The sequence below is a fragment of the Diabrotica virgifera genome, chromosome 1, assembly GCF_917563875.1.
Source record: "Diabrotica virgifera virgifera chromosome 1, PGI_DIABVI_V3a".
Classification (NCBI taxonomy): Eukaryota; Metazoa; Arthropoda; class Insecta; order Coleoptera; family Chrysomelidae; genus Diabrotica; species Diabrotica virgifera.
The window spans coordinates 106,032,944-106,055,212 of NC_065443.1; the positions used below are offsets into that span (position 1 = coordinate 106,032,944).

At 33.3% G+C, this 22,269-nt stretch overlaps 1 protein-coding gene across 4 annotated transcripts in view; it reads right to left on the reverse strand.

Moving 5' to 3' along the window:
• Nucleotides 1-22,269, reverse strand: part of LOC114325450 (ELKS/Rab6-interacting/CAST family member 1) — a 607,107-nt gene that overhangs the window by 550,108 nt on the left and 34,730 nt on the right. The window lies entirely within an intron of this gene.

Here is a 22,269-nt window from a genome sequence, read left to right on the forward strand (position 1 = left end):
TCAGAATACGTACGAAACCAGAAAGTGACCTTAAAAAATGTTTTTCGTCTCCTGCAAACCTCATGAAAAAACATATAGGAGGTATTGTCACATTACTGACGATATATTTCAGTGAATGTCTAAAAAATATACTGTGAATGTTCAAAGAACGTTCGTAGACATTCATGGAATGTTCTAACAAGACATTCAGTCTAAAAATATACTGTGAATGTCCAAAGAACATTCATGGAATGTTCCAACAAGACATTCAGTCTAAAAAATAGACTGTGAATGTCCAAAGAACATTCGTAGACATTCATGGAATGTTCCAACAGAACATTCTAAGAATATTTAAAATGCTGACACAGCACTTTCCTGGTACTTTCCAGGGACATTCGTGTGCATTTGGGGACATTCCAGGAATGTTTTCAATGTCCTGTGTGTACATTCTAGGAACATTCATGGAATGTTTTGTGTTATTAGGGCGAGTGTATACGAAAGAGTGAGATAGTTAGTTCCGTCTACTGAGATCTTTTACTGTACATCATCAGTCGTATTATTTATATTTATAATATTATATATTATTATACAGGTCAAATAATCAAAGCTAATAAAGAGAACCAGACAGTTGAAGTACTAAGAAGAATCAGATTGACGTGGGCAGCGTTTGGAAAGTTAAGATGGATACTAAAATTCACAAAGATACAACAGTACCTAAAAACCCGTGTATTTGACCAGTTCATCCTTCCTGTTCTGACGTACATATAGTTCAGAAACATGGACATTAACAAAGGCCAACATAAAAAAATAGAAATAACTCATAGAAAGATGGAAAGATCCATGTTGGGAAAACTGCAAGACAGAAAATCAAACAAATGGATAAGACAGAAAACAAAAGTAAAAAATGTAACTGAACATATAACAGGGTTAAAGTGGAGATTTGCGGGCCACAATGCAAGATAGGAAGATAAAAGATGGAATGCTGAAATACAAAACTGAAGACCGCGGACAGGATGAAGAGGAAGAGGAAGACCTCAGATGCGATGGAAGGGCGATATTGTAAAAACTGCAGGAATTCGCTGGAAAAGCGGAGCCAAGGACAAACTGTGATGTAGGGGAGAGTTGGCTAAAACAGGATAGTCTGGTAAAACGGGATACCGACAATAATTTAAAAATAAGCGGCGCCATCTAATGATCTGGAATGTTAATCACTACAGATACCGTCTATTTGAATGAATCAGGAGGTCAATATGATTAATTGTTGATCTGTGGCAGTGCGGCAAATGTTTGTTTGAAAAAGTAAGGTTATGCTAATTAGTTTCATTCGTAGTTAGTTAAGAATTATTAAGTTTAAATCAATAAAATAAATACAGGTGAGTACTTTTTATATTTCTCTATGTAATATGAGTGTGTTTTGCGATATTTGTAAAAACTGCAGGAATTCGCTGGAAAAGCGGAGCCAAGGACAAACTATGATGTAGGGGAGAGTTGGCTAAAACAGGATAGTCTGGTAAAACGGGATACCGACAATAATTTAAAACTAAGCGGCGCCATCTAATGATCTGGGATGTTAATCACTACAGATACCGTCTATTTGAATGAAGCAGGAGGTCACTATGATTAATTGTTGATCTGTGGCAGTGCGGCAAATGTTTGTTTGAAAAAGTAAGGTTATGCTAATTAGTTTCATCCGTAGTTAGTTAAGAATTATTAAGTTTAAATCAATAAAATAAATACAGGTGAGTACTTTTTATATTTATCTATGTAATATGAGTGTGTTTTGCGATATTTGTGATTATGATAACTGTTTTTTTTTGTTGAAAAATTTCAAAACATTATTCAGTGTTTAGTTGGGTAAAATGGGATATCGAATGGTTGGGTAAAACTGGATACTATCCCGTTTTGTCCAACCAAAACGTAGATACTTTTTAACAAGCATATTAAATTTAATTTTTTTAGGGTTATTAAAAGCTGGAAAATATAAAAGAAAAAGTGATCGGCAGTCTTGGAATGAGGAAAGTATGCGCCAAGCAGTGGAAGAGGTTGTTGACGGAAGAATGGGCTATTTTAAGGCGTCTAAAGAATTTGGGATACCTCGAACAACTATTGAAGCCAGAGTAAAAAACATTACAAATGGAACTCTCGAACGAGAAAATTCAGCAAAGAAAGGACTAGGACATCACAGACCGGTTTTCACAGCGGATCAAAAGGAGGAGTTGGTGGAACACATTTTGTTAATGGAATCACGACTATTTGGTTTTCCTTTGAATGACTTTCGAAGTTTGGCTTTTCAGTTAGCTCAAAGCAATGAGTTAGCTAATCCATTTAATAGAGACAAAGAAAATGGCCGGTAAAGCTTGGTTATACAGCTTTCTAAAAAGACATCCAACCGTTAAACTTCGTATTCCTGAGCCAACATCTCTAGCTAGAGCCATGGGTTTTAATAGGCCTGCCGTAAAATTTATTTTTCTTTGCTTACTGCTGTTCTTGAAAAATATAAAATACCACCCGAACGGATTTACAACGTGGACGAAACGGGTATAATGACTGTGCCAAAGAAAAGATCGAAATGTTTGTCATTGCGTGGGAAAAGTCAATTTGGGTGTATATCTTCAGCTGAACGCGGTGTTCTTGTTACTGTGGAAATTTTCATGAGTGCTTCTGGTGTATTTATGCCGCCTACCTTCATTTTTCCCAGGTCCAGAGCAAAACCTGCGCTGCTAGATGCTGCATGCTCCACCTGGCAGTAGAGCTTTCTATCATTCGTCAGGATGGATGCAAAAAGAAATTGTTTCTAATTGGTTTAGTTATTTTGTTGAGTTTTCAAAACCCTCCAAAGAACATCCTGTTCTTTTACTTTTGGAAGGACATACGACCCACCCAAAAAATATTGACGTCATTGACGTCATCTGTGCAAAACTCAACACCTTATAAAGAAGAACTGGAGAGGTCTATAGGTAAAAAGTTCATCAAGACACCAAAACTAAATTTGGAAGAAAAACAAAATTGGAAAGGCAAAGGAAAACATACGAAATATGTTCCAAAACCAAGAAAAGAAAAAAGAGAAAGAACCAAAAGACGAAGACGAACCAAAAGATAAAGACGAAGACGAAGTTTGCATTTATTGCTCGGAACTGTACTCCAAATGAAAATCAGAAGATGGTTGGGTAATGTGTGAGCAATGTCGACTTTGGGCTCACGAAGCTTGCGCCGGGGTAGATAATGATGGTGAGCCATGCTCATGCGATTTTTGTCGGTTTTAAACTATAAATTTATTTAATATTAATGTTATATGAATATTGTTTTATTTTTTAAGTCAATACATTTAACTTCGATATCGTCTTTATTCACATTCAAAAACCATCCCGTTTTACCCGACCAGGTGGACAAAACGGGATACTTTGCCATTTTTTTTAAATATTGACTTTTTCAATGTTATCATCGTCAAACTATTTAGGCGTAATTATACTTAAACATAGGAAGTGATCAATGGAGAAGTTACAGTTAAGAAGAAGTAGATATCAATAGCATAGTCAAAGAGTTATGAGTAAAATAACGTTAGGTATCCCGTTTTGTCCAACTCTCCACTACAGGAACACTGGAACAGGGGAAGTTTTAATTGTGGAACAGGTTACAGGTTTCGAACGTTAGACTACGAAAACGTCCCATGTATTTTGTCGGACAGAACTTCCAATTGATTTGTTACCATTTCATTAAAGTCTCATGCAAAACGCAGAGTGCAATTTACCACCAACATAATTCCTGTCATTTGAAATGTTTTACGTGTCGGACTTATTAAAATGTCTAATATGTTTTTGGGACAAAATTTTTTTCATATATTATGTTAAGTTTGCTATTGAATAAACTAAAAAACAACCTGCTAGTTTTCACAATTATAAACTTGTCAGGATGACACGTTCCACAATTAAAATCACGTTCCACAATTAAAACTTCCCGTGTTCCAATGTTCCCATACATCAAAGTTTGTCGGACTAGACACCGTTAAGCTACTAACAAATTGTCAACTTGCTATTAATCAACTTTTTTTGGTATACGAGATCCAGGCCTATAAGTATGTATTTTGAAAGTGCAAAAAAAAGTTTTAAAATTCAACACAGAATGTTGATGGTACTTGATTTTAAATAGAACGTCTCGCATGAAAAGCGCACTTAACGTTAGGTTCAGACAGAATGACATTTTTCTAGTTAAATAAAAACAAAGCGAATCTTGGTTTCAGTTGACCTTGTAAGCATTTGTATTCTTCTTTAACGAATCATAGATGACGACACTAGTATATAACCATATTATAATAGGATTTTGATTTTACACACTTACCCCGAATATACAGGGTGTAACAAAAATACAGGTCATAAATTTAATCGCATATTCTGGGACCAAAAATAGTTCGATTCAACCTAACTTACCTTAGTACAAATATGCACGGAAAAAAAGTTACAGTCCTTTGAAGTTACAAAATGAAAATCGATTTTTTCCAATATATCGAAAACTATTAGAGATTTTTTATTGAAAATGGACATGTGGTATTCTTATGGTAGTAGTATTTTAAGAAAAAATGATAATGAAATTTGGACACCCCATAAAAATTTTATGGGGGTTTGGTTCTTTAAACCCCCCAAACTTTTGTGTACGTTCCAATTTAATTACTGTTGTAGCACCATTAGTTAAACACAAGTTTTTAAAAACTTTTTTGTCTCTTAGTACTTTTTCCAAAAGTCAGTTTTTATCGAGATATTTGAATATTTGTCAAATCCACCACATATTTTTATATGGTAAAGTACGATTATGGAGACTTGGTAACAGTGGCGGCTGGTCCTAAGGGGCCACCGAGCCATGGCACTGGCTCTGAAAAATATACTTACAGGAAAACAGATTGAACAATAAAAATAATATTATTTTTACTATGCTTTTTTTAATATCAATGCATTATCTACATACATTATTTATCATTATGTAATTTAATATCAACGAAAAAACAAATAATTCCTGTGAGTTACTCTGCCCGAGCACCATTCCGTATGGCTCAAGATTTGACTTCAAAAGCATAGGAAAAGGTAGACGCGGTCAGCTTACAACGGACGCCGGGGCTTATGAGATTCCGAGCCAGACAAACTTTGGCTCGAGTGTGTTTTAGAATGTGACTTTTCTAGTGTTAGAATGTGTGTTAGAATGGTTTTTGCTTATCTATAACTTTTTAGCGTTGATTTGAAATTTCATCTAGCTCTTCAAATTTTGAAGGCTGTGCAAAGATTATAAATAAATATATATTCAAAAAATTGCCGGATTTGTGGATGGGATAAAAAAAATGCATTTTTCTGTTTCGTGTGTGTTTTGTTTGGGAGCGATTCTACATGGACAAGACATGGTATCATTGATTTAGTGCATATTTACGATAAAATAAATATTACGCCTTGCATTATTTTCATAATTCTTTATCCATGCGATCATCTAATTACATATACATAAATATCAATTTTCAAGATACTGTGTCAAAAAACGAAAAAAAAATCCTTTTTCATCCAGTACCCGGTAAATTTACGTATTAAGTTGTGTTAAGGGTAAATTTACCTATGGTAAATTTATCTATTTGTGCACCGCCTCTTTTAGTAATCACGAGCCGCCACTGCTTGGTAATAATATGAAAATTTATTTATGATTTACATTTTTAAGTATATTTTGAACCATATTAAAAAAGAAGCCACATCTCGATAAAAGATGCTTTATCAAAAAAATACAAAGAGGCAAAAAAGTTTTAAAAACACTGTGTTTAACTAATGGTTCTGCAGTAATAGTTTAACTGGAACGTACACAAACATTTGGGGGGTTTAAAGGAACAAAACCCTCATAAAATTTTTATGTAAACATATTAAAAAAGAAGCCGCAACTCGATAAAAACTGCCTTATCGAAAAAATACTAAGAGGCAAAAAGGTTTTAAAAATATTGAATTTAACTAATGGCACCACAATAATAATTTATTTGGAACGGACACAAAAGTTTGGGGAGGTTTAAGGGAACGAAACCCCCATAAAATTTTTATGGGGTGCACAAATTTCACTATAATTTTTCTTTAATATGTTCTTTCCATAAGAATGCCACATGTCCATTTTCAACAAAAAATCTCTAATGGTTTTCGATATATTCAAAAAAATCGATTTTCATTTTGTAATTTCAAAGGGCTGTAACTTCTTTTATGTGCATATTTGTACTAACGTAAGTTAGGTTCATTCGAACTATTTGTGGTCCCAGAATATGTGGTTTAATTTATGACCTGTATTTTTGTTACACCCTGTATACTTACCCCACCTGACCTTACAATAACGAGCGATCCACAATTATTGGGATCAAAGCTATCCGTGAAAAAAATTACGTATGTCTTGTTTTAATCTGAAAGACCGCCGGAGTGTGACGTCACGGCCAACTGCGGCTATATTCAGTGTTGTTATGATCACTTTTCCAAATAAAGAATAACGATTGAAAATACGTTGAAAAGATACCCAATCTCAAGACCTTTTAATTCGTATAAAGTTAAAATTTTGCTTCCTCTGCTACTTTCTATGTTTAATTATAGTGTTTTTAAGTTGACGTACGTACACTGACAAGTATCTGGCAAAGTTGACGTAAACTGGAATGTATGTCTGAATTCTTAATTAATAATAGACATGCACTGTATAGCTATCTCTGTCGTTCAGAGCCACCTATGGTGACAATAATTTTGGATCACACGTTACATAGTTGTGTGTTCATTATAGAACATAATTCCAGAATAATTCACGTAACAAAAGTTACAACGAAAAGGAATAAAAACTCTTACTACAAATTCAGTTCTACTCGTTAAATTGAATCCCAGAGCAACAAATGCATATAAGAAGAAATACATTTCCTAACGTTTGTAATTAAAATTATACGTACAAACGAATAACGCTTCCACTTCCGGTGTAAATTCCCTATAATTGTTCATTCGACTGCATTGTTGAAATTGCCGTGCTCCAGAAATTTGATCCCTTTGTGCGGCAACTCTGAGATCCTCTTACCTGGTGATGAATAAGCGCGACGACAGAGACGACGCTTGGAAAAGGAGAAAAGGAAATTTTCTGAAATTCACGGAAAGAATCTTTTTTTTTTATATAGAAAACTGCAGCTTTAGTAGAACTTCACAATCGGAAAAGAAGTTAGACAGAGTTGCATACTGTCACCAGCATTATTTAACATATACTCTGAAAACATCTTTAAAGAGGCCTTGGACAAATCAGAAGGTGGTATTGAGTAAATGGACAACTTATAAATAATACTAAATATGCGTACAATCCAGTACTGCTGGTAGATAGTGCGCAGGGGCCACAAAGCAGGATAGATAATGTTGTAGAAGCATGTAACAAATACCGCCTAAAACTAAATTGTAAGAAGACAAAAATAATGATCGTTAGTAAGAACACCACATAAACGCCCAAATTACCAGTGGCGGCTTGTTCTATGAGGCAGGTACGGCAGTGCCTCCTCAGGTCTCATCATATCAATCGAATATTTACGTTATTTCGTTGTTTTATAATCAGTTCTTTAAATATAATTTAGCTTTTTGAAATTTCCTAAATACCTTTATTTTTATGAAAATAATTAAAATCGGTACGGCATTGACTCTTTATCTTTTTATCGGTCTTCCACGTGCCAGTATTATATGCATCTATGTATCATGCATCTCATTCCAACTTAGCTAGCCTCACACCATCTGCAACAGTATGGAACAACGCCAACACTAAAACCGGCAAAATTTGAAAAATGTGCCACCGATTCTAGGAACAAAATTCATCCATCCTTGAGGCTTCGCGGAACGGAATAGGAATAGCCGAACTGAACCGACTACAAGCACCAAGTCGATTGCAGATCATAGCTTTCTATGCATGCGCGGTATATACGAATGGTATATTTTAGAAGTTTATGGATATGTATTTAAAACATTGTTCATTTTAAATCATTGTTCATTATCGCCTAATATATTGTTCTAAAGCTATTTCTTTGTGGTATTTATGTAATCTATTATTATAAATAGGAAATAAGCCACAATTAAACTAAAAAATGATTTTATTAACGTTTCCACTTCCACATCGGACGTTTACATAAAAAAGTAGTTTTTAAGTGTTTCAAAAATGTTGTATTTTGTGTTTGTGTGTTTTTTTAATATAACCAATAAATGATTATTTTTATTTATTTGTTACATTTACATACAAAAGTACAGGGCCCCTTAAGGGTTGATGGCGCCTGTGTGCAAAAAAGGATTTTGGCGCCCCTTAGGCATTTTAGTTCATGTTTATTTATTTATTTTTTAGAAGATAGGTTGATAGGTGCTTGAAATAAGCAAAAAACTGAAGTTTAGAAGTCATAATGAGTTTTCCCCGAAAGTGCTTCATCTTTTTGGTTATTTCACGTTAAAATATTTGATTTGGAATTTGACGAACGGTAAGAACGTTTTCCTCATCAGCTCCAATTTTGCTTTCACTAGGTCTATAGACTTCATGAATACACCATTTTTTTCGTTTTTTTATAAGCTACATTTTTGCTAACAATAGTTTTCGATAAAATACTCAGTTTTTGAGTTATTTACGCAAAAACCGTCTAAAAACATGTTTTTTTTTTTTGGTGAGAAATGAACATTTTTACTCGCAAATAACTCACCAAATAACTTTTAAACCTATATTTTTTCACCACCGAGAAGGGGTTTTATTCACCTCCCAAGCAAAAGCAACCAACGACAAAGTCCAGAAGTGGAGAATAAGGGTAGAACCTACATCCAAATTTTCGTGCAATTTGTTGGTCACCCTGAAAATTACACGATATCGCCGTATTTCACGTCCATTTGGTGGGCTATAGGTACAATAGAAAAATAAAAAATAGCTAGTAGTAGCGATATTTTCTGAGACATTGCTGTTGCAAATTCATCAATTACATCTCTTAACATTTATACCATCAAAAATTTCTTGTTCAATTGCTAATGTTGCTAACCCAGGCAATCGTTCTTGAAGCATTGTCAGAATGATTTTTAACTTTGAAAAGTATCTCTCGTCAGCAGCTAAAGATACAGGTAATGTCAAAAAATTATTAGTGAAATGCTAAGTTTGGAAGGTTGAAGATTAAATTGTTTTCAAATATGTATATATTGTAAAATACTTAAGGGATCAGTATCATCAGGTAATGAAAATAACTTTTTAATTGCATTAAACAAATCATTGGAGTCTATACCTATCTTTATTATCCTAATCTGTCAGGCATTCTTCAAGAACAAAACAACGTTGTAAAAGATCGCTGTCACTTAATTTAAATATGTTTCGTGTGTATTTATACCTAATCCTATTTAATTTCTCAACTTTTGTTTTAAAATTAATTTTTATTTTTTTCTTGCAAATTATTTTTCAATTTTTGACCCTAAGTTTTGGCGCCCCTAACGATGGCGCCCGTGTGCATTGCACACTTTGCACATATTGTAGCGGGGGCCCTACAAAAGTAGTTTCTAAGTGTTTCAAGAATATTGTATGTTGTGGTTGTGTTTTTTTTTGAACATAGTTATTCAAATCAGAGTGAGCAAAGGATTTAAGCAATAATATTGCAACATGATTCCAACAGCCTTAGTTCATTCCCCTTATCTTCCACGATTTTCTTAAGCTTTCTTAGGCCTATAGCCAACATTTTTTCTCTTCAAATACGCGATCAAAGTTGAAAACTTGGAAATATCAATGCCATCATAAAGAAAAACGGTGGATTTAATCATTGAATATTCTGCCCAGAGGCTTCCAGGAGCTTTCAACTGCATATGTCCTTGAACGAAATATGCCAATAGAGTCTTTTCTTCGATTCTTAAATTCTTGCCTTCGCACCATTTTTTAAAACTTTGGTAGGTATTTTGATAACGGATTTTGGATTTTTCGGGAATAATTGCGGAACACCCTTCTTCCCAAGCCCATTCAATTTCTTCAAATTCACTTTCGCTAATATTTTAATTTATAATAATCAAAATTGTACTTAAAATTATTGACAACTAAATAAAAACTCAATTCTCCATTGTTGTTATGCACCCTAGTTACTACCTAACAACCAAAGTATCTATCTTGTAGTCCTGTCGCCAGGGGAGGTACAACGGCCTCCTTAATTCAGATGGACTTACCCAAGTTTTTTTTATATATTTTGACCCGTAGAATACGAATTTTTTGGGTAACAGTTGATCCGGATGTCGATAAGGTTGTTATAGACAAAGAACTTGAGGAATTACATAACAGCGATTTCTCACAAAACATCTTTTTGTATTTTTTGGGTCATTTTAAGCAAGAAATATTCCTACAAGTTTTTTCGTAGAATGCATAGTTTTCGAGATAACCGCGGTTGATCTATAAACACATAGTGTTTCCCGTGCCTAATACATGCGTTTTAACGCATGCTACGTAGAAATTGCCTCGCTTGCACTCGTAGCTACTCTGCCTACTCGTTCGATTTTAAATGAGAAATCATTGAAAACATCACTAACATACTAGGTGTTTATAGCTTTGTTTAACAATAAAATAATAAATTTTTAGCAATGCAAATAATCAAAACCGATATAATTTGACTTAAACTTTCAAATGCGGTAAGCAGAATTGCTACTTTATTTTTTAATCAAAAGTTATTCGGGTTCAAAAATTACAATTTTTCGATTTTTTGAAAGTTCAACCGCTGTTATCTCGAAAACTATGCATTCTACGAAAAAACTTGTAGGAATATTTTTTGCTTAAAATGACCCAAAAAATACAAAAAGATGTTTTGTTTTGCGAGAAATCACTGTTATGTAATTCCTCAAGTTCTTTGTCTGTAACAATCTTATCGACATCCGGATCAACTGTTACCCAAAAAATTCGTATTCTGCGGGTCAAAATATATAAAAAAAACTGGGGTAAGTCCATCTGAATTAAGGAGGACGTTGTACCCCCCCTGGCGACAGGACTATTGATAAAATGAATGAAACTAGTCAATATGACGAAAATGTTTAATTTTATAATTTATAATGGTATCAATCTAATCGTGCAAAAAACGTTATAAGCATGTCGAACGTTAAGGGTAACCGATCTCAGACAATAATTGTCAAACAAACAATTGTCTTCGATCGGTATAAAACCCTTACCGTTCTCCATACTTAATATACTATTACGGCTCTAGACTATATTTTCTTGTGTTTTTAACTACATATTATGGAATACTCGTAAAAGCAAATTCGTTTTAAAGAATATTCTTTAGGTAGTTTTACTGTATTTACAACAAAAGCAAAATACTCATAATCACGTGATTCGTAGATCAGTTATCTATCACGTAACTCGTTACAAATTTATTGATGTTTCCACCGTAATAAACTTCTCTCCAAACGCATGTTTTAAATAATGTAGTAGTCAAGACACAAAATTTCTGATATATTGCGAGCAGACGTCTCTAGTGACCCAATTTAATGAGTTTTTATTAATAGACCTTGAAGATCGTACGTCTGGATATATAATTAGTTTGTTATAAACTTGACGGGAAGAATTTTTATTCACTATCTTTGTTGTAAACAAAATGAATACATTTTTTGACGAAAAAGATTGTCTGTTATTGGCAACAAGTACAAAAGGTACAAGTACAAAAATGGTGATAAATGAGAAGTTTTACAGGCTGTTAATAGGTACCTTGACGCAAATAATTTTTGTTTCGTCTTAGTTATAATGTGTTGTTTACTATATTTGTTGTAAATAAAATGAAGTTTTTTGGCGAAAATTATTTCCTATTAAAGGCACCCAAAGTCCCATTTAACGACAATGTTAAAATTATGTCACATATCTTTGTAACCAAAGCACTTAAAGACCTAGTTCTTTTTTATTTTGAAACTATATGTATTTTTTAGTGCCGCATAGATTTTTGTAAAGTTGGAGTGAAAGAAACATTTATTCTAAATTTTTTTAAAATACTACAAAAAAGACCCTAAAAAGTTTAGATTTTATTTTTCATTTTACTTGTTTTTGTACATTTTTCAATAAAACTTTACGCGGCACTTGATATTGTCTACATACAACTACTGTAAAAATTTGGACCTTCTGTCATCTAATTTTCCAGAGATATTTGACATCAAAAGTTAAAAACCTAGTATTCGTACAATCGCAAAAACATAAAACACTCTAATTATAAAGCTACCGGTACACGGTAAGTTGAGTGCAGACGTTCAGAGAACAAATTATTTTGTAACCATGGATATTTTATACTATAATGTGTTATATATCGTTGGAAGGAGAAGATTTCAGAGAATAATTTTCAATCATAACCCAAAAAAGTTAAAAAATTCAATTTTTGGACTTTGGGTGCCCTTAAGATAGAGTTTTTTTATGCCGTCCGAATAAAACGATTATGGAAGCTATGCAAAAAAGTCATTTATTACATGGTCTGATAAATAACCTCCTTTGAAATTGAAATCATATTTTTCCTGAAAATTCTTTTATTTTATTCGATATAGTCTTCTTCTAGCTCAATACACCGATTCCAACGATTTTCCGTCTTTTTCATGCCGTGCGAATATTACGATTCTGGAAGCTTTGCAAAATAGCTGTTTATTTCTTCAATTTATTATCTCTTCGTTAGAGCTGAATCATTTATTCACGAGTTATCTCTTCAGATTTGGGCACGCATAATAATCGAAGGGGACCAAATCAGGAGAATAAGCCGCATGAGAAAGTAAGTCGAACCCTAACTCATAAATTTTTTCTATTGTCATAAAAGCGCATTCTCACAGTTCGATTTTAGTTGATCAACTTTAGTGGATCAACTAAAATCGGTCAAGTTTTTGTTCACATATTTCTAACAAAACTGACGCAATTAGTTTTAATAAAATGGCGCGAAGTGTACTTATAAGTAAAAGTATAAATATTATTAGTAGTAAGTTCACTGATTCAGCAACTCACGAAAATTATGTTAAGACGGAATACAGAACATAAAAAACGTCGTTTCTGGATACGAAATTAGATTAAAAGAAGAAATGAATGTGGTGTTTCAGAAAGTCTCCTAAAAGAACTTGCTTTGGAAGATAAACAAGGATATAAAAATCTGAACATAACACTCTCTGACCACTTTAAACTCATTTTGTTGATTTTGAGGATAACTTTTTAAGCAGGCTGATGAGTTAATAGTGATTCAAGTCGACCAACAAATGTTCATACGCTTCAAATGTGATTCAACTTGTCTGAAAAATGTCAAGTTGAACAAAAAAGTTTGACTCGATCAATCTTTTATTGAATCGACAAAAGTTGACCGATTAAAATTGAAACATAATATGTTCTCACAGCTATTATCATTCGATTTTAGTTGATCCACTAAAGTTAATCAACTAAAATCGAACCATGAGAATGCGCCTCAACGCTCTTGTGAGTCGGTGTATTGTCTTGGAGAAACAACAGTTTTTTTCTGCATGGGGTCGTTTCTCACTGTTCCTGCGTTCCTGCTTCAGTTTATCCAGTAATGCACAATAATATTGGCTATTGACAGTTTTACCTTTATCAAGATAGTCAACCAAAAATTATGGCTGTGTAATCCCAAAATACAGCCGCCTTGAGGGCTTTAAAGAACCCAAGGATAACCTCAAGGCTTGTATGGGAATACCGCGAAGAACTTGACACCCTGGCGGAACATAATGAGGTAAAACTCATTTGGGTACCTGGACATTAAGGGATCGCTGATAATGAAAAAGCTGACGAACTTGCTAGAGGAGGATCAGCAACAAGATACTTCGGTCCAGAACCGGCACTGGAAGTGCCCAAAAGCACAATCAGAGACCGATTAAGGGGCTAGATACGAAGTCAGCACAAAGAATACTAGGAATAAATTCCCACGCAAAAGCATGCGAGGAGATTTATACCTCAGACATGCGCAAAAAGAACTGTTCAAAATGAACAGGAATCAGCTTAAAATCACTACATTTTTCTTAACTGGACACTTTCCAGTAAAAGGACACCTACACACGATATAACTATGTAACGGAGATCTCAGCTGCAGACTATGCAATAGAGAGACCGAGACAGTCAGACATTTATTGTGCGATTGCGAGCCGCTGGATTGTAAGAGACAAGCAATATATAGAGACTGCAAACCAAGTCCGACAGTGTATGGCACTAACCCAATGGACCTTTACAGGCTAGTGAAGGGCACTGCTATATTGGATTGGGTGTCATGAGAACAAATGGAAGAAAGCACAATAAGCTGAAAAGCTGCAGTGCAACCGGGGTGCATGCACGGAAGGTTCCAGGAAAAAAAATCCCAAAATACAGTGGCCATAACCTTTCCGACCAATTTATCGGCTTTCATCGGTTTTGGAGCATAATTTCGATCCAGGTCGATCATAGACAGGATATTTTTTATATATTCAAAAATTCGTTCAAAATATGACTTATGCGCTCTTTACTAATTCTTGTATACTCAGTGCGGCCAATTCACGCACCTTCATTTTACGGTCAGTTAGAACCATTTCGTGGATTTTCTTCACATTTTTCGGTGTAATTGCATCGATAGGCCATCCAGTACGTGGTTCATCCAATGTAGATATATGGCGGTCATTACGAAGTTCACGGAACCAAAATTTGACGGTGTATTCTGAAGGAGCATTGGCCCATATGCGTCATTTTTCCAAACAAGTCAATTATATGCAGCTGTCAAATATATACCAATGGCCGCATCGCGCTAAAATTTAAGATATGTGCCTAAATAGAGAATCTCTAGAAGTAATAGATCACAGCGCCCCGATCGGCAAAGGTGGTTACTTATCACACCACCAGATATTTCATCAATTATCTCTTTGTTCTAGCTGATTTTTTCTTTACGAGTCATTTCCTCAGATTTGAGAACACGCAATAATTATAAGGGACATACCAGAAGAATAAAGTAGATGAGAAAGCAATTCGAAGCCAAACCCAAGCTTTATTGCCATTGTCATAACGTTCTTGTAATCTTCTGCATATGGGGCCGTTTCTTACTGAGTTCCTGTTTTAATTTGTCCAATAATGCATAATAAAATTGGCTATTGATAGTTTTACCTTTTTTTAACATAGGTATTTAAAAGCATTCGATTGAAATCCTAAAAGGCATTGGACCTTTCCGGTCCAATAAGCTACTTTTGGACACTTTTGGAGCACGTTCGTCTGCGTTTATTAGGTTCTTTGGATTTATATGTAGTTAGTAGTGGATTCATGATTTTTCAACGCTTACCAATCGGCGCCCAAAGTCCGCCAGATTGTTCATAAGGTCCAAACACACCAAAGGTGTGCTCTTTAGCAATTATTGTGGTCTCTGAAATTCCCTTACCTTAATTTTACCATCAGCTAAAACCATTTAATGGACTCTTTTTTGTAACTCTCTTCACCTTTTCCGATGTAACTGCTTCGGAGGGTCGTCCAGTACATGGTCTTTCCAATGTAGATATAAGGCTACTACGAAATTTGCGGAACTAAAATTTGACAGTGCTGTCTCAAGAGGCAGTAGTTCCATACCTAATATATATCAGGCTTTTTTTTATTTCCTTCGTCGTTTTATTTCTCAAATAATAATGTTTAATGGGAGATGGAAATTTTTTTTCTCCATTATGTGCGTTATTTTTATCACACTAAAGTTTGACTGTATGTCTAAAAAGGTTGGACTTTCTAGACCTAATTTTTTTTAAGATCGCACTGCCCTAATCGATGAAGGTGGTTATTTATCAGGCCACCAGATATTTATTTACAGTAACGCAATCAAAAACTAAACACTAACATTTTTTTTTCGACATTAACAATTTGTTTGTATGTATTAGTCCACGAACCGAAGCTTTTCACCTCGCAATTTTTACAGAATGGATCAATTTGCTTGAAAATTTGAGAATAAATAGTAGATAGTCCAAGGATCAAAATCTATATGATGCCGAAAGGCGCTTTCACCATGGGGGTGGTTGTCACCCCATCTCGGGGGTGTAAATTTTTTATTATTATAGTTTGACTGCAAAAGTTGATAAAAACGTTCATTCTAAGCAAAAAATGTACTATACATTTTTTTGACAAAATTAACAGTTTTCGATTTATTCGCTATCGAAAATATTAGTTTTATATCGAATAAATCAATGTTTTTCGATATACTTATTTATGATTCAGTCAATTTTTGCCGTAGGAAAAACTTTTTGAAACAAAATTCTTGCGAATTAAATAACCTACAATTTCATATTTAAACATTTTTTTGTATCTCTGACGCTAATCTTTCTATTCTGAAGAAAATGGCTTTTTACCAAACTACAAAAATTCCTCATTCGCTTTTAATTCTAGTTTTTTAAAAACTAATCATTCGAAGCCAGTCAAACTTCTAGAAACTATTATTAATACATAAATAAAGAAGAATGAATAAGGCCAATGACTCAAAAAAACACCGCTAACTTACATTATTATGCTTCCAATTGGATTTCTCCTTTTTTTTAAATATATTGATTTTTTAACTGTAACTTTTTATTTTTTATCTTACAAAGTTTGTTAAAAAACAATTTTGTAGATTTTTACAAGATATATATGCCTATTAATATTAAATATTTTTAAAATCCTCAGTCTCAAAAAGAGGTGACTGAAAGGGTTGGTAAAGGTGGTTTTTGCATGTTATTACAAGTTTTAATTGTCGATAGCTCACTCAATTTTTGCTGTAAAAAAATTTTTGCAAACCAGGTTCTTGAAAATTAAACAAGTTACAATTTCATATTTTAACATTTTCTTCGTATCGCTGACGCTAATCTTTGTATTCTGAAAATTCGTTATTCCCTTTTAACTCCATTTTCTTAAAAATTAGTCACGCTAAGCCGGTCAAACTTCTAGAACCTATTAATAATACATAAATAAAGAAGACCAAATAAGGTCAATGATTAATTATTTTAATTAGGATGGTGATTTAGTGGGTTGCTTCCGATCACTTAAAAAAAATAGGGACTGAAATTATTTTCATTATAATATGTCACTTAATTTTTGAGCTAGATACTTTTTTTTATTTCTGGAGATAGATATTTTTATAGTTATTTATGATATAAGTGTTAAAACTACACGTTTAAGGCACGCATGTGAAAGTTTGCAGAATGAGCGATAGCGAATTCTGCAATTCACATGAGTGCCTTAAAAATGTACTTTTTAACGCGCATACCATACAATATTTTTTTCTACAAACGTAATTACAGGACAATATCTACAAAAACTTTTACTTGAACTTGACTGACATTCCATTTTTATATTTTTTTGACATTACATCAAAATTGCCTACACAGTCAATACGAACTGCAGTGCCTTAAAAAAAATTTAAAGCACTAGTGCCTTAACCCGGCACCTGCCACTTGACTTTGCAAGGCGCCAACTGCCACGTGCGGTGCTCACAGCACCCCTTAAAATTTTTCTGTGATCTACTTGTTTAAAAAACAAAATAATGTGTTGAGTAACACAAGAACATAAATAAACATGTTTTAATAACTTATTAGCCACTAATATGTTATAAAAGTTAAAAAATAAAATGAAAAAGGTGTTATAAGCAAATTAGCAAGTACCAAGCCATAATAAATGAAGTCAAGTAAAATATCTAAAAAAAATTAAATTTAGTGAGTATAGAGTCTGTATTAATAATTTAAATCAGTTATTTCCATAAAAAAATGTAAATTTGACCTGTTTATCACAAATACAAAAAAAATTAAAACTTAAAGTGCCAGATGATGACACCCCAATTCGACTTTAGAGCTATAAGTTCAGAATGACACTAATAACCACTTCAAACACTAACACATATATATGCTATATAATATTATAGAAAGCTACTATGACGCACAGCTCGGTTACCAAACTTGAAACACCAAATATTTGATAAAAATGTGTTATGGGGTGCTGGTAGCACCCCACGTGGCAGGGGCCGGGTTAAAGTAGCATTTTTAACGCACGTATGGAGTGCTAAAAATTGCATTTTTAACACGGTTGTAGAAAAAATACTTTAAATTAGTTTGAACAAGTTATCCTCGAAAAATGCATAGTTATCCCGTTCTTTTGACTTTTAAACTACAATATTTAGCATTTGACGAAGAAGAGCTAACATATGATAAAATATAGCTCGATTACTATTGGCCTCAAAAAAAATTTAAAAAAACGGTTTCTATAGCGTTTAGTTTCTATATAAAAAAACTAACACTTTCGATAGCGAATAAATCGAAAACTATTAATTTTATCAAAAAAATGTATAGAACGTTTTTTGCTTAGACTGAATGTTTTTACCAACTTTTGCGGTCAAAATATAATAAAAATGAAGTCAAATTACACCGAGATGGGGTGGCAACCACCCCATGGTAAAGGCGCCTTTCGACATCATATAGATTTTAATCCTTGGACTATCCACTACTTATTCTCAAATTTTCAAGCAAATCGATGTAAATCGATGCAAATCGAAACTTACGCGCATAGAAATCGGCCCACTTAAAAATTTGGTCATTTTTGAAGTCTCGTATTTCCTAAACCTGTTGACCGATTTAAGTGTTTTTTTTTTTAATATATTATAGCTTGACTCTTTAACAATATCGGTGAAATAATATTATTGCTAAACAAGTACCTAAGTGTTATTGTATACCGGGTGTAAAAATGATAGTGTGTTTTTTCCTCAAAGTTCAGAAAACCGTGTGGAATATTCTAGCGTATATAAGATATTGAAATTAAAACCAAACTGTAGCCTTAGGCTTTCTTAACATTATGCTTTTTGATTCATTCGCTTATGTTGGACAATAAAAAGTTATGTAGTTTAACAACTAGCAACATTCTTCATCAATACAGGGTTTTTCTAATTAAGTGCTACAAACTTTAAGACGAAATTTTGCATGAAAAATAATGACCGTTTCATTTATAAACGTATGTCCGAAAATGCTTCGTTTTCGAGATACGGGATGTTGAAATTTTTTCTTACCAACTTATTTATTGCAAACAATTATTTATTGCTCCAAAACCGGTCGAGATATGCAAATGAAATTTGGTAGGTTTTAAGAGGTAGTTATTGCGCATTTTTTGGCATACAACTAAGAATTTTATATTCACCATTGGCGTGCCTACGGTTAATATTACCGGGTAATAAGACCTGTATGCACGCCAATGGTAAATATAAAATTCTTAGTTGTATACCAAAAAATGCACAAAAGTTACTTCTTAAAACCTACCAAATTTCATTTGCATATCTCAACCGGTTATAGAGCAGTAAATAAATAGTCAGTTTGTAAAAAAAATTCAACATTCCGTATCTCGAAAACGAAGAATTTGCGGACATTATGTTTATAAATGAAACGGTCATTATTTTACATGCAGAATTTCCCCTTAAAGTTTGTCGCACTTATTTAGAAACACCCTGTATTGATAAAGAACATTGCTAGTTGTTAAAATACCTAACTTTTTTATTATACAACATAAGCGAATCAATCAAAATGCAAAATATTAAGAAAGCCTAAGGCTACAGTTGAGTTTTAATTTCAATATTTTATATATGCTAGAATTTTCCACAGGATGTTTCAAACTTTGAGGAAAAAGCACACTATCATTGTTACACCCGGTATACAATAGCACTTACCTGTTTAGCAATAATATTATTACAGCGATATTGTTAAAGAACAAGGCTATAACATATTAAAAAAGTCACTTAAATCGGCCAACAGGTTTAGGAAATACGAGACTTCAAAAATGACCAAATTTTTAAGTGGGCCGATTTCTATGCACGTAAGTTTATTTTAAGCTTCATTACTTGGACTATACCTATGTATCTAACCGTTTATTTTGGCTTTTTTTAAGTACGTTTTGTAATGAATGTTAAATTCATTAGTCTGTGGGAATATCCACAAAAATGACTCGCTTAAAATTCCAGTTCCCATTACTTTACATGGCAATAACAATAATTACTAGGAACGCTAGAAAATTAAACGTATCATAATGGTGGAAACTACATAATTAAGCTTCCAGTTTGTCACCGCAATGACTGATCCTATGTTCATAATCAATCTAAATAATGCTCTCCCATTATGATATCAATTACAATACGACAAGCCAACGTCCTCATATTATAGTCCGAGGGCTCGACATAAAGTTAAAGATCAAAAGAACAATAATTTAGTGATTAATAGTTATTTATGATATAAGTGTTAAAAGTACACGTTTAACGCACGTATGTGAAAGTTTGCAGAATGAGCGATAGCGAGTTCTGCAATTCACATGAGTGCCTTAAAAATGTACTTTTTAACACGCATAGCATACAATATTTTTTCTACAAACTTAATTACAGGACAATATTTACAAAAACTTTTACTTGAACTTGACTGACATTCCATTTATATATTTTTTTGACATTACATCAAAATTGCCTTTACGGTCAATACGAATTGCAGTGCCATAACAATTTTAAAGCACTAGTAGCATTTTTAACGCTCGTATGGAGTGCTAAAAATTGCATTTTTAACACGGTTGTAGAAAAGATACATTAATTAATTATACGTTATATTAAAAATTGATATCATAAAAACTATCAAAAACATCTACCAAAATTACAAAATTTAAGTCAGAATAAATGGACAACGTACAGAGTCTATATGGACATTGGCAGCGGAATGAGACAGGAGGACTTTTAAGCCCTATACCCTTAAATTTAATCATGGATGAAATTATCAAAAGTATCAATAAAGGAATAAGATATAGAATGGGAAAGAAAGACGTAAAAAATAATACTATGTTACGTAGATGACCCATGTTTGTAGATGACGCAATATTGATAGCGCAAGATGAAATTAGTATGCAAAGATTAGTACACAGATTTATCAAGACATAGCAGCAAAAGAATTCAATATAACAATTTCATCTCAGAAAACTAAAACAATACTAATATAAGAGTAAAGAACCAATTAGATGTAAAATATAAATTGATGGCAACAGTATTGGGCAACTACTGGAAATAAAATATCTTGTAATTTCACTGTCCCGCTACGGAGACGTGGACATAGAAGTAAAAAAGCAAGTACAAAAAGCAAATAGACTGACTGGATACCTTTAACAATATATGGCGAAACCGACATATTAACACTGAGATGAAGTCAACAATTTATAAAGCCAGTGTAAGACCAATTATGACATCAGAAACAGGACCCGATACAGCCACAACACAAAGACTACTGGAAATAGCAGAGATGAGAAAACTGACATGAATTACGGGAAATACGCTGCGAGATCGAAATAGATGTACACATTAGAATATGTAACGTAGAGTGTACACAGGAATGGACACCAAATAAGAAAAGAATGGAACAACCACAGTAGCAGAATGGGATACCCGTGTGCAAGCGCGGATACAGGGAGGGTCAACGGGTCCATGGACCCCGCTATTGTATTTAGTCTATAAGTATTTTTTTATTATTTATTATTTTTTTCTGTTAACTCTAAACTTTAAATTGGAAATTGGAAATTGGAAAAGACTGTAAATTGGAAAAGACTGTAAGACTTGTACACACTTCTAAATAGGTCAAAACGGCAAACAGGTGTATGTTTTCAAAAAACTTTTGATAGTGTGTAAAAAATATATTTTATATCAGCTAAGTACTTTCAACACATAACGTGCCATCATCAGAGCTTCGTCCTCTTAAAATACCTTCATAGAAGAGCAATTGCTTAACAACACAACAAAAAACATGAATACTGGGCAAAAGCCACATATATAGGGTATAACCCTTTACAGTGAATAGAATCACATCTAAATTCTTTTATTAATTTATAAAGACAACATGGCTGAGTCAGACCATTTTGAGCCCACGTGAACACCGTGGGCTCTAAACTTTAAGCCATCAGTACAACCCTAAATTACACGAAAACCGCTTCCAAAGAACTGAAAGAAGCCATAAAATCTAATAAAACACCCTTCTCTGAAAAATAATCTGCAGGCGCATTTGTTTGGGGACCGGTGAAACCATAAACAACGGAAATGTTTTTCTCAATTCAAATAATAACAAAAATTATATTTTAAAATGCAAATACATTACACTGGGTATAAACCTTATCTCATGAAAAGTCACGTTTCAAATTTGCGATACCATAAAGATATAAAAATTTGTATTTTACTAGATAATCCATGCGTACCTACCCATTGATAGTAGAAATGTTAATCTTTATGGTAAACAACGACTAGTGAAATTAATAGTCGTGAATTGTCTATCAATCTTTTTGATACCGTAAGTATCTGGGATTATACAGTATATTTTATCCTTA